This window comes from Nyctereutes procyonoides, unplaced genomic scaffold (genome assembly GCF_905146905.1).
Source record: "Nyctereutes procyonoides isolate TBG_1078 unplaced genomic scaffold, NYPRO_anot_genome, whole genome shotgun sequence".
NCBI lineage: Eukaryota > Metazoa > Chordata > Mammalia > Carnivora > Canidae > Nyctereutes > Nyctereutes procyonoides.
In genome coordinates, this window is record NW_026575132.1 from 10,368,762 (window position 1) to 10,381,365 (window position 12,604).

General features: G+C 41.1%; 1 protein-coding gene across 4 annotated transcripts in view; it reads left to right on the forward strand.

Moving 5' to 3' along the window:
- The first annotated feature begins 230 nt into the window (after positions 1-230).
- Positions 231-12,604, forward strand: part of CASP8 (caspase 8) — a 43,002-nt gene continuing 30,628 nt past the window's right edge. For 2 of the 4 annotated variants that reach the window (XM_055345638.1, XM_055345642.1), the window contains exons 1-2: positions 251-279; positions 967-1,280. The gene's annotated coding sequence lies outside the window, so the exon portion shown is untranslated. Of the gene's footprint in view, positions 280-966; positions 1,281-12,604 lie in introns of all 4 variants that reach the window. The other 2 variants (XM_055345639.1, XM_055345641.1) reach the window with 2 other exon arrangements.

The window sequence follows — 12,604 nt, forward strand, 5'->3', positions numbered from 1 at the left end:
TATCTCTTAATAAGCCCATAAAGAAATGACACACTCCAAATTAATGCTATCTTAGTCACACTATTGTTTCAGGCAAGAGGAGTTGAAAAAGAGAAAGTCCAAATTTAGTTGGAGTATACCTTTTTGCAAGTTGGTAATGAGGAGAGTTGGGTTAGCCAATTGAAGGCTGACGTCTGCCTGCCAGGGCAAAGGTGAAAGTCCCCTGTTGCTGGAGCACACTGCTCCAGAATGTCGGCCTCAGTACTGATGGGCAAGACTGCTGCATGGTCACCACTGCTGGTAAGAGTTCCCTTTACTACAGCAGAAGCTAATGCCCCAAGATCTTTAGAGCACTATCTAGATGAGCAGAATTGCCTTGCCCAGACTGAAATGCTCAGTTCCCACAAACTCTGTTTAATTATGTAAGATTTTATTTATTTATTTGAGAGAGAGAGGAAGCATAAGCAGGGGGGAGCAGCAGAGAGAGAGGGAGAAGCAGACTCCCTGCTGAGCAGGGAGCCTGATGTGGGGCTCTATCCCAGGACCCCAGGATCATGACCTGAGCCAAAGGTAGATGCTTAACTGGCTGAGCCACCCAGGTGCCCCAACTCTCAGTATTTAAAGTCTAAATGTCCCTTGGCCATAGTTGATTCTTCAACTTTTTTTTTTTTTTCTGAGAGAGTGAGAGCAGAGCGGGAGAGGGTGAGAGAGAATCTTAAGCAGGCTCCAAGCTCAGTGCAGAGCCCGACCTGGGGCTCTATCTCACTATGACCATGGAATCATGAGCTGAGCTGAAATCAAGAGTCAGTTGTTTAACCAACTGAGCCACCCGAGTGCACCACCTCTAATGTTTTTATTGATAAGTCCCCAGCAGCACTCCTCAGGAGCTGAGCTATTGAGTGCTTATCAACAACAGATAAGATGAGGATCTCCTGATACAGCTTACTTCACTGCCATTTTTTTTCAATCTTTGCCATAAACAAGTAGATTTGAAATCATGCCACATGTGGGCCAACTTTGTATGATGATGAAGCAACAGCCTTAGACGTCAGGCACTGACAAGGGTCAACAGGCTCATCTGGGAACAAGGGGAAGAGGCATTTTGCATTCTCTTCAAGCAGCCTGTGGGGTCCTGAATAAACACGGGAGCAGAACTTGGACAAAGAGACATCCTAGGCTGGAGTAGTCAGAGAGGGCTTCCTGGAGGAAGTGAACGGTGTTGTGTAGATTCACAATTTGGAGTACCAGATGGAGAGTATTCCAAGCTGGGACAACAAATAACGGAGTCAATTGAGAGAAAGGTGAGTGGACTAGCATGATATTATCAAGGAACCAATGCTGAGCTAGAGTTGAAATGCTATAGGAAAGAGCCCTGAGAAGACTTGTGGTATCTTTTAGGACAAGCAGAGAACTTTCTCTCTTTGAAAACTATGCCTTGAATATGTGGGATATCACTGAAAGTTTCCCTGGGTTATTTATGAGGTAATTTCAGGGAATAGTTGTTCCCACTCCCATACAAGGACACTTAAACTTTTATTCTCTTTTATCTTCTGAAATGCATTTCTCCTCAACTGTTAGGTAACTGCATCTAATTTCTTTATTTTGTTTTGACTGAATTGCTTTTTACTTTTTGATTAATAACAAACCTTTTTAGAAGTTCGTCAACACCTATCAGCTTACTTTTCTATCATGTTTTCTCCTTAAATTTCAGGTATCTTGGGCTGATTATCTTTGGGCTCATTTGCTTTCCCTTAGTGATCATGTCTTTCTGTTTCACTTCCCTTCTGGCTTGGCAATTTTTGCCCTTTTCAAGCAAGAGACTCCTCCCAGTTCAGATGTCACTGGCCACAGGCAGTCACCTCCCCATGGTCTCTGAGCTTGGTCTTAAGAAGCTTCCACTGCAGCAGAATTGTGAAGATTTTGACTTCTCCCTGGTGGTTTCAGGGACAATCTGGTAGAGTATTTGCCTGTTGATAAGTGAAAACAAGCTCATGACTGGGCTGTCTTCTGCCTTTTTAATACCAGCAAGCCCCTACTCTCAGAGCATTAGGGAGACTTTTGATCCTTTTTAGTCTGTTTATTTGTCTTTCTTCTTTCCTAAGAGATGAGTCTTAAATAAATGATCTCAAATTTTTGCATAGATAATCCTGAAATCACCATGTTACTGAAGCCAGGCCTGTTTCTAGCCGGTGGGAGGTAAGGCCTAGACCTGCAATGTCTCTCTTAAGCCAAACAGACCCAATTCCATGCAGGGATAGAGACTTGAGCAAGAGGTACTCTTCTTTTTCAGGCCCATCGACTTCAAGAACAGAGAAGAATTTTAGGGCCTATTTGCCATCTCACTTTTTCTGCTGCTTCCTTTTCCCCTTTACCCCCAGAGAAACAGCAAAGTCATTCTCCCTGAGAAGAAGAGAAAAATGATGATGCCTCCTGTCCTTAGTCTTATTTGACCCCGTGGAACAGCTTCTGTTGGCCACGTAAGAGGAAAAAAAAAGAACATAGGGAAAAAATTAAACTTTGCTGTCCATTGACTGTATAAAATATAGACTTATAGTAATGAAAAGGCTAGGAGGAGAAATATAGGAACAGAAAAATGGAACAGGGTAGATAGCCCAGAAATAGTCCCTGAAATATGCAAAGGTATCATAAAGGCAAAGGGGTAGCACAAATCAGCAGTGAATATGGGAATATTAAGTAGGTGGTGCTGGACAACTAGTTAACTACTTGGACAAAAAGTCACTTTCCATTGTACATCAAAATCAAATCATTGAATTGGATAGTTAAATTTAAAATACAAAAAATCAATGAAAAATTTGAGTGAATTTCGTATCTCTCTGTAGGTAAGATCTATCTAGGTTTAAAAGGGAGAACCTAAAAAAAAAATAAAAAAAAATAAAAGGGAGAACCTGACAAAGGAATATACTGAGGGGAGTGGAATACGCCATTCCAAAATGTGCCACTTTGGTATGTGGATTATTTCTAGCTGAAGACAACTGGGGCTCAGCAGACTCAGGAGGAGTTGGTTGTGTGTGTGTGTCTGTGTGTGTGGTTTTTTAACCTCTCCCTTAACTGCCTAAAAGAACTTAGATGGGGAGCTTGTACCAGGAAGAAAGCTAATACTGGAAATAGCTTTTTATATCGGAAAGATTTATCTGCATGGCATGGCAAACATTTCTTTACCAAACATTTGCTCTGCTCGCCTTCTTGTGAATTGTCTTCCTCCACTTTGAAGCTTAGCACAGGATGATGTATAAACCTCAATTACCTGATTGTGGAGGAGTTTTATATTTTTATGGGGCTCCCATATGTAAGAAGTTTGCTCTTCTACTTTTTATCTGTCTAATGTCAATTTAATTATTAGGCCAGCCAAAGAACCTAGAAGGGAAGAAAGGAAAAGTTTTCTGCACCTATAATAGAAAGATATAATTTCATAAACACAAAGCATTTCGGTATACCTAAAAGTCCTCACTAGTGACAAAGAGAGATTAATACCAGAGATAAAATAAATAGGTTTCAATATCCAAAAATTTAGGCTCTCCCTCTCCCACAAATAAATAAAAAGAAAACAGTAAGATTGGAAAAATATATATGATAAAGAAAAGAAAACCTTAAGAAATCTATATTAAGAATTCATATGCTTAGTGAAGCCCAAACCTCACATCTACTTAATAAGTGACAAAATAGAAACAATTTACATACAAGAAAATTTCTGTTATTGAAGCAATTACAGGAGATAGAAAAAGTAAAGTTTTTCAACTCATTTTGTGAGATACACATAGCCCCAATCTATAAACACAATGGAAGCAATTAATTTTTAGGAAACTGAGGATTTTTAGGAAAAATCCTATAATCAACATCAAACATCCTGAAAAAAATTTTTTTCTTGATAATTTAACACCCTTTCCTGATTAAAAAAATAAAAATGCTCGGGAGCTTAAGTTGGAAGGAAGAGTCCCTAACTTGAAAAATAACTATCAAATCCAGATGGCCAATAGACACATGAAAAGATGCTCAACATCACTCATCATCAGGGAAATGCATATCCAAACTACGAGATATTGCTTCACACCTGTCAGAATGGCTAAAATCAACAACACAAGAAACAACAGGTGTTGGCCAGGATGTGGAGAAAGGGGAGCCCTTTTGCACTGTTGGTGGGAATGCAAGATGGTACAGCCACTCTGGAGAACAGTATGGAGTTTCCTCAGAAAGTTAAAAATAGAACTACCATATGATCCAGTAATTGCACTACCAAGTACACACCTCAAAGATACAAAAATATTCATTCAAAGGGATACACACACCTCCATTTTTACAGCAGCATTATTTACAATAGCTACATTATGGAAGCAGCCCAAGTATCCATTGATTGATGAATGGGTAAAGAAGATGTAGTATATATACAATGGAATATTCATAAAAACAATGAAGTCTTGGGGCACCTGGATGGCTCAGTGGTTGAGCATTTGCCTTTGGCTCAGGTCTGTGATCCCAGGGTCCTGGGATTGAGTCCTGCATCACAGGGAGCCTGCTTCTCCCTCTGCCTATGTCTCTGCCTCTCTCTGTGTCTCTCATGAATAAATAAATAAAATCTTAAAAAAAATGAAACCTTGCCATTTGCAACATGAATCTATTATACTCTAGAGAATATAATCCTAAGTGAAATAAGTCAGTCAGAGAAAGACAAATACCATGTGATTTTATTCATGTGTGGACTTGAGGAACAAGGAACAAAACAAATGAGCAAAGGAAAAAGAGAGAGAAAGGGAAACCAAGTAATAAACTCTTAACTGTAGAGAACTGATGGTTACCAGGGGAGAGGTGGAGGGATGAATCTTGGAAGAAAATTAAGACACTGAATGAAAAAAAAAAAACCCACATACCATCATATACTCATTAAATGTTTGGACTGAAAGTATTCTTAAAGATTGTCTGGTCTAACTCCCTGACTCCATTATTTGGGAAAGTTAGACATTGCACTCAGAGCTGAATTGTGTCATTTGGGAACCTCACTATCTAACCTGTGCTCTCACCCCTCTGCGACACAGCCTGTCCTGCTGCCATGACATGGAAAAAGGTGTGTCTGACTTCCTTCTTAGATACTCACTCTCTCACGTTGATTTGCTGGGTCTGTTCTGCCTGCAGAAATTCCAGAAGTCGTGCTCACCGGGGACACTAGCCAAATGTTCTTTATTAGGCTTTCATTACATTTTTGGAGGCGTTCCTTGGAACATATCCCAGAAAGAAGCACCTGTCTTTGCCCCCTGGTAAGATTTATTGGGGATTTTATGGAGGAACCAATTTATTCTCAAATGTTCTAGGCTGGGAGCCACTGGGACGTCCAGATGATACTTTCTTTTCAACGGAACATATGTAAATTACGAGTTCCTGTGGCAATCATCTGAGAACCCAGTGAGTCCTGTACTTCTCAGGTTGGACTCCTGGCTACATCCCTTACTCTCAGGTCTACTTTCCTCCAGGGGTTGCTGGATTTCTCAGAATTCCCTTGCACAATTGATTGATGACTAACAACAGCCTCAATTTTTGAGGTCCGGATAGAACAAGTGAATTCAATTAATTTGCTAGGCTGGTGCACACACTTAGGGAAACAGTTACGTTTACCAGTATATTAAAGGATATGATAAAGGATACAGATGAACAGACAGATAAAGAGATATAGAGTGAGGTCTGGGAGGGTCCCAAGTAAGGAGCTTCTGTCCTCATGGCACTGAGGTATGTCACCCTCCTGGTGTGGATGTTTTTGCCAGCCTGGAAGTTCCCAGAGCCCCCCCCCCCCCAAATTGGGATTTATATGGAGGCTTCCTCATGGCTTGATCAATTATTGCTCCATTTCCAGCCCCTCTCCCCTTTCTGGAGGATGGGGGAGGGGGTTAGGTGGAAAACTCCAAAATTCTAATCACAGTTTGGTCTTTCTGGTCACCAGCCCTCCTCCAGCTAAAATCACTTCATTTGAACAAAAGATGCTCCTGGTGCTCATAGCACTTAGGAATCTCTAGAGGTTGTAGGGGCTCTGTGCCAAGGAAGCGGGGTAGACACCAACATGTATAATTTCTATTATCTCACAGATGGGGGACATGGCTGACTGAGGTGGCTGTGACAAGGATCACAAGTGGCAACATGATCAGTTTAGGTTTTTAGCTTGAGTGAATCTGTCAGTTAACCCTCACCTCAAGGCAAGATGCAAATTTCCCCTCAGAAAAATCACTTGACGGTGTTTTCACCTTAGAACTCTGACATCAAAGGGGCTGGGATGCAGAGGAGATGCCATTCTGTTTTCTGGTGACCGCCCTGTCTGTAAATGTTCATTGTTCCGGTCACTCTGCTCTGCAACACCTTCCTCTCATCAACGCCTCTGGAGATCGCTCCCTGTCTGAACATTTCCCCCCTCACTCTCCCTCCTGCTTTCATGCTTCTGAGCAGAAGCTCTGATAATTCTAAAACACTCTGGCTTATCAGGTTTCCCCTTATGGTGGGTACTTATTGTGTCTTTTATTTAAAAGCTTTCATTTACTTCAATATCATGAAGACCTTCTCTTAGGGTGTCTTATAGAAGCTTTATTGCTTTCCCTTTCATATTTAGATTTATGATCCATATGGATGTGAGTTTTCTGTAGGTAGGAGATAAGGGCTCATTTTATTTTTATAAAATAAAAATTGGGTCCAATTGATTTGTCCTTATTTTACAAAGACTATCCTTTTTTCGCTCCACTGCAGTGTCATCTTTATCCATTAATCAGGGGATCATGAATCTGTGAGACTTTTTTTTTTTAAAGTAATAGACTTAATTTTTTTTTGTTTTTTTGTTTTTTCGTTTTTTTAAAAAATTTTATAAATTAATTTTTATTGGTGTTCAATTTACCAACATACAGAATAACACCCAGTGCTCATCCCGTCAAGTGTCCCCCTCAGTGCCCGTCACCCACCCACCCCCACCCCCCGCCCTCCTCCCCCTCCACCACCCCTAGTTCATTTCCCAGAGTTAGAAGTCTTTATGTTCTGTCTCCCTTTCTGATATTTCTCACACATTTCTTCTCCCTTCCCCTATATTCCCTTTCACTATTATTCATATTCCCCAAATGAATGAGAACATACACTGTTTGTCCTTCTCCGGTTACTGTGGCCAAGTTCAAAAAGGGTGTTGCCTGAGTTCTCTAGGATTTTGATGGAATCTTGTCTCACATTTAGATCTTTCATCCATTTTGAGTTTATCTTTGTGTATGGTGCAAGAGAGTGGTCCAGTTTCATTCTTCTGCATGTGGATATCCAATTTTCCCAGCACCATTTATTGAAGAGACTGTCTTTCTTCCAGTGGATCGTCTTTCCTCCTTTATCGAATATTAGTTGACCATAAAGTTCAGGGTCCACTTCTGGGTTCTCTATTCTGTTCCATTGATCTATGTGTCTGTTTTTGTGCCAGTACCACACTGTCTTGATGACCACAGCTTTGTAGTACAACCTGAAATCTGGCATTGTGATGCCCCCAGATATGGTTTTCTTTTTTAAAATTCCCCTGGCTGTTCGGGGTCTTTTCTGATTCCACACAAATCTTAAAATAATTTGTTCTAAGTCTCTGAAGAAAGTCCATGGTATTTTGATAGGGATTGCATTATACGTGTAAATTGCCCTGGGTAACATTGACATTTTCACAATATTAATTCTGCCAATCCATGAGCATGGAATATTTTTCCATCTCTTTGTGTCTTCCTCAATTTCTTTCAGAAGTGTTCTATAGTTTTTAGGGTATATTTTGAGAGCCATTTGAATGGTAAATGGTTCTCCAACCTTTTATTTTCAGGTTGGTCTCTTGTAGACAGCAAATAGATGGGTCCTGCTTTTTTATCCAGTCTGAAACCCTGCGCCTTTTGATGGGGTCATTAAGCCCATTCACGTTCAGAGTTACTATTGACAGATATGAGTTTAGTGTCATCATGATATCTATTTAGTCCTTGTTTTTGTGGATTGTTCCACTGAACTTCTTCTTAAAGGGGAGTTTTAAGAGTCCCCCTTAAAATTTCTTGCAGAGCTGGTTTGGAGGTCACATATTCTTTCAGTTCCTGCCTGTCTTGGAAGCTCTTTATCTCTCCTTCCATTTTGAATGAGAGCCTTGCTGGATAAAGTATTCTTGGTTGCATGTTCTTCTCATTTAGGACCCTGAATATATCCTGCGAGCCCTTTCTGGCCTGCCAGGTCTAATAAACTTAATTTTTTAGCTTTTATTTTTTTTTTCAAGTAGGCTCCACACTGGCGGAGCTTGAACTCATGGCCCTGAGATTAAGACTTGAGGTAAGATCGAGAGTTAGACCCTTAACTGACTGAGCTACCCAGGCGCCCCAAGACTTTATTTAAAAAAATAGTTTTAGGTTTACAGAAGAATTGAGTGAAATATGGAGTTTTTATGTCTCTCCCCCCAGTCTTTCTCTCTCCACACACCTTCCTCTATTACTAATATCGTGTATTAGTGTGGTACATTTGTTATGATTGATAAACCAATACTGACACATTATTATTATTATTATCAACTAAATTCCATATTTTACATTAGGGTTCAGTCTTTCCATTAATTGTACACTTCTGGGATCCCTGGGTGGCACAGCGGTTTGGCGCCTGCCTTTGGCCCAGGGCGCGATCCTGGAGACCCGGGATCGAATCCCATATCAGGCTCCCGGTGCATGGAGCCTGCTTCTCCCTCTGCCTGTGTCTCTGCCTCTTTCTCTCTCTCTCTCTCTATCATAAATAAATAAATTAAAAAAATTTAATTGTACACTTCTAGTGAATTGTACACTTCTAGTTTTGTCAAATGCAAAATTTCGTGTATCCACCATCACAATACCATACAGTTTCATTCCCCTAAAAATCCCATGTGGCCTACCTACTTGCCCTCTGCCCCTAAACTCTAGCAGCCACTGACCTTTTTACAGCAGTCCCTGCTCGCCAAAAGTATTGTTTATTGTATTGATTGGCCTGAACTCACTGGCCTACCAAGAGGAACTGCCTTTTTCTCCCATCACTTTATTTGTTTTTAATTGAAGCATAGTTGACACATAGTATCACATCTCCCATCATTACTTCCAGTGATGGTATAAGATATCTTCTGTGATAGCCCTGACTAGACATTGGGCAGATCTCACAGCTTTTGGTTCTCTTGTAGTTATAAGAAGGATTATAAGACAGATATTATTTAGCAATCATGACTCATTTTCAGCTATGAAACACTTAGTTCAGATATTTCAAGATTTCCATTTGATCAGAAATCAAAGGATCTCCATTTCCCTCAGTTCAGGGGTGAATCCTAGCTAGGGGAACTTCAGTTGGGTTGGGGACTGTTTTCTTTGTCATTTCACTCTCCACCCACTCCATGGTCTCTGGCACCTCCAGAGTGGTGCAGGGAGAAAAGATAAAGAGGCAAAAGTCCCTCTGCTTAGCTATAGGTCTGTCTTTCAGTCGATGTCTACCATCACGACAGATATCCAAATTCTGACAACGTCACAGAAAGAGTTCAACTTTCCATAGGTACAATGGAATTTTTGAGAGTTTTAAGGCCCTGGAAAGCAGTTGTTCTGGGTGGGATCCAACCAGAGGTTTTGAACCAGGCTACTTTTGTCCCATAAGAAAATCCTGAATCATACCTCATTTCCTTCCTGGTTTTCTTTTGCTGAGTAATGGTAATGTCAATAATTTCTTACCTTCTTCATGTTCCAAGTGGGATACAGACACCAGTCTGCATGTTCACATTGCCCCAAATACCGGGGATTGTAAGTGAGGGTCTCCCAAGAACCTCACTTAAAGCATTCTATTTCAGTTGACTTACTATAATGGTCCTCTGAGCTTCTGTGATCCATCAAGCCTCCTGCTAGTGAGTGAGGTGCAAGTCTTTTCTTCTTTGGAGCATCCTGAACAATTTAAGTATGTAAGAAAGAATTGAATTTTGCCCAAGAGAGGGCTGACTTTTGCCTTTGGCGTCTGGGAGGTAATCTCTGTGACTTGGAATGTCCCGCTTGATAAGGTGTCTTTGTTGCCTAGAGGATTTAGACTAAGCCAGAACATTTAAAAATGTGATTTTTGGTAGGGGCTTTGGGTATCAGCTCAACCTCTGAGAGGGACTGGAGACCGAGGTCAGCCATGCAGGCTGATGGCCACAGATCCCCAGTAAAGACTCTGGACACTAAGGCTCAGATGAGCTTCCTTTAGTGGCAGTACTCAGTGTAAGTTGTCATACCTCATTGCTGAGAAGAGTTAGTGCTCTCCATGACTCCACAGGGAGGGGACAACTGGAAGCTCAGATTTTATGATCTTTCTGGACTCTGCCCCATCTGTCTCTTTCCTTGACTAATTTTAATCTCTTTCATAAGATACACACAACCACAACCATGTAATAATACCACAACCATGAGAATAACAGCTTTCAATGATCAAAACAAAGAGTGTCTTAGGGAACCCTCTGAACTTCAATTGGTGTCAGAAGTGAGGGTAGTTTGTGGACCTTTCCTTAACTGTTGTGTGTGTGTGTGTGTGTGTGTGTGTGTGTGTTTTACCCAAACCATCAAGCCATTAACTCAACTTATTATTATTTTTTTTAAAGATTTTATTTGCTTGAGAGAGCATGAGCAAGAGAGAGCACAAGCAGGGTCAGGGGCAGAGGAAGAGGGAGAGGGAGAAGCAGGCTCCCCGCTGAGTAGGGAGCCAGATGTGAGGGCTCTATCCTCATGACCTGAACCAAAAGCAGATGCTTAACCGATTGAGTTACCCAGGTGCCCCTTAACTCAACTTTCTGTGGATACTGACTGGATGTCCCACAAATTTAATTCAATTCTGACACTATATGCCTGGAGATAGGGTCAGATCCCACAGGTTAAAGATTCAGTTTAACAAGATTGCTACCTTCACCCCCCACTTCAGATGCCAATAGCAAGTTTAGGTTGTAACCTGTGCTTCTGACTGGTTATAAACTGGTGGTTCCTATAATGCCTTCTTTAGGTTCAGCTGACTTATTAGAGTGGCTTATGAAACTCAGAGAAACACTTTTGCTCACTAATTGCCAGTTTGTTACAGAGGATATTAAAGGAAATAAATGAACAGCCTGATAATGAGATACACAGGGTCTCCTAAACATCAGAGCTTCTGTTTCTGTGGTGTTTGAGGCCGGGCATATGGATGCATACTAGTTCATCAGTCTGGCAGCTCTCCAAGCCCTCCTTTTGTTTTTTTTTTATGGAGGCTCCATTACACAAGTATAAGTGATTAGATCATTGACCATTGGTGATTGATCCAAACTCCAGCCCCTCTCCTCTCCTCAGAGATCAATGGGTGGGTCTCAAAATTCCAACCCTCTATTCATGGTTGGTTCCCCTGCCAACCAGCTCCCCCACCCTTAGGGGATTTCCAAAAATCACCTGATTAACATAAACTCAGTTGCGGTTGAAAGGGGCTTGTTATGAATGACAAGACACTCATTTCATCTTTATGGCTCTGAAGTAATTTCAGAGCAGATGACAAAAGACCAACTATTATAACAAAATAAGCTCTTATTGCTCTTTTTAGAACTTCCAGGTGTTTCAGGAGCTGTGAGCCAGAAACAGTGACTGAAGACCAAACTATATATTTATTATAAATCATAACATCACATTAACTTTACACCAAGTATTTTTCCCCATCTCTCTCATCACTAGGACACTGTGGACAAGTGCAAGTCCATTCTCTTTCACTGGACTCCTTCTTACCTACACTTCAGTTGTTTTTTGTTAACCTTAAAAACAAAACTGCCAGGTACCTAGGTGGCTCAGTCAGTTAATCATCTGCCTTTGGCAAGGGTCATGAACCTAGAGTCCCAGGATAGAGCCCCACGTTGGGCTCCCTGCTTTGTAAGGAGTCTGCTTCTCCCTCTCCCCTGTTCCTTCTCTCTCTCTCAAATAAATATATAAAATCTTAAAAAAAAAAAAAAACAACCCTGCCAGTTATTTTACCAGTTAAAGATGGGTATATTTGGGATTAGCAGAGAATCAAACCAGAATAAGTGCTGTGGAAAAATCATAAGCAAGTCTATAGAAGGAAAGAAACACTGTTTTATAGAGAGAGAGGGGAAGTTGGGAGGGCCATCATGAACAAAAAGTCCATTGGAGTAAATTGGGAGTTTGAAGTATAGTGGCTTCTCATTGGCTGAGTTGTGCCAGTCTCTCATTGGCTGGGCTGTTGCTTAGGGGAGGAGGAAAACCTTCCTTCCTCTTGCTGGGATAGTAAAGTAAAATCCAAGTGCAAGATCTTTCTCTTTCTGTTGGATTTGCAATTGACAAGGAATGGTAAGGCTGAGAGCGTTTCCTTCCAGCCCCCTGCCTCCATTCTAAATGGGGTTTCCTTTGATTAATTTTCACACCTTCTACCATAATTCTCTCTCAAGAAATTTTATTTTATGCTCCTGTAGATTATACAGAATGGGGCTGAAACGTTAAAAAACCAGTGTGGCTGTTTTAAGGGTGCCTGGGATTTGTTTTAATCAGGTATGGTAAGACATGCAGGTATGGAAATGAGCAGATATGGAAATGACTGTCTTGCGGAAAGAGTTTATAGTCACAGATCCAAAGATGAGGTGCACACCATGAAGGTCCACATG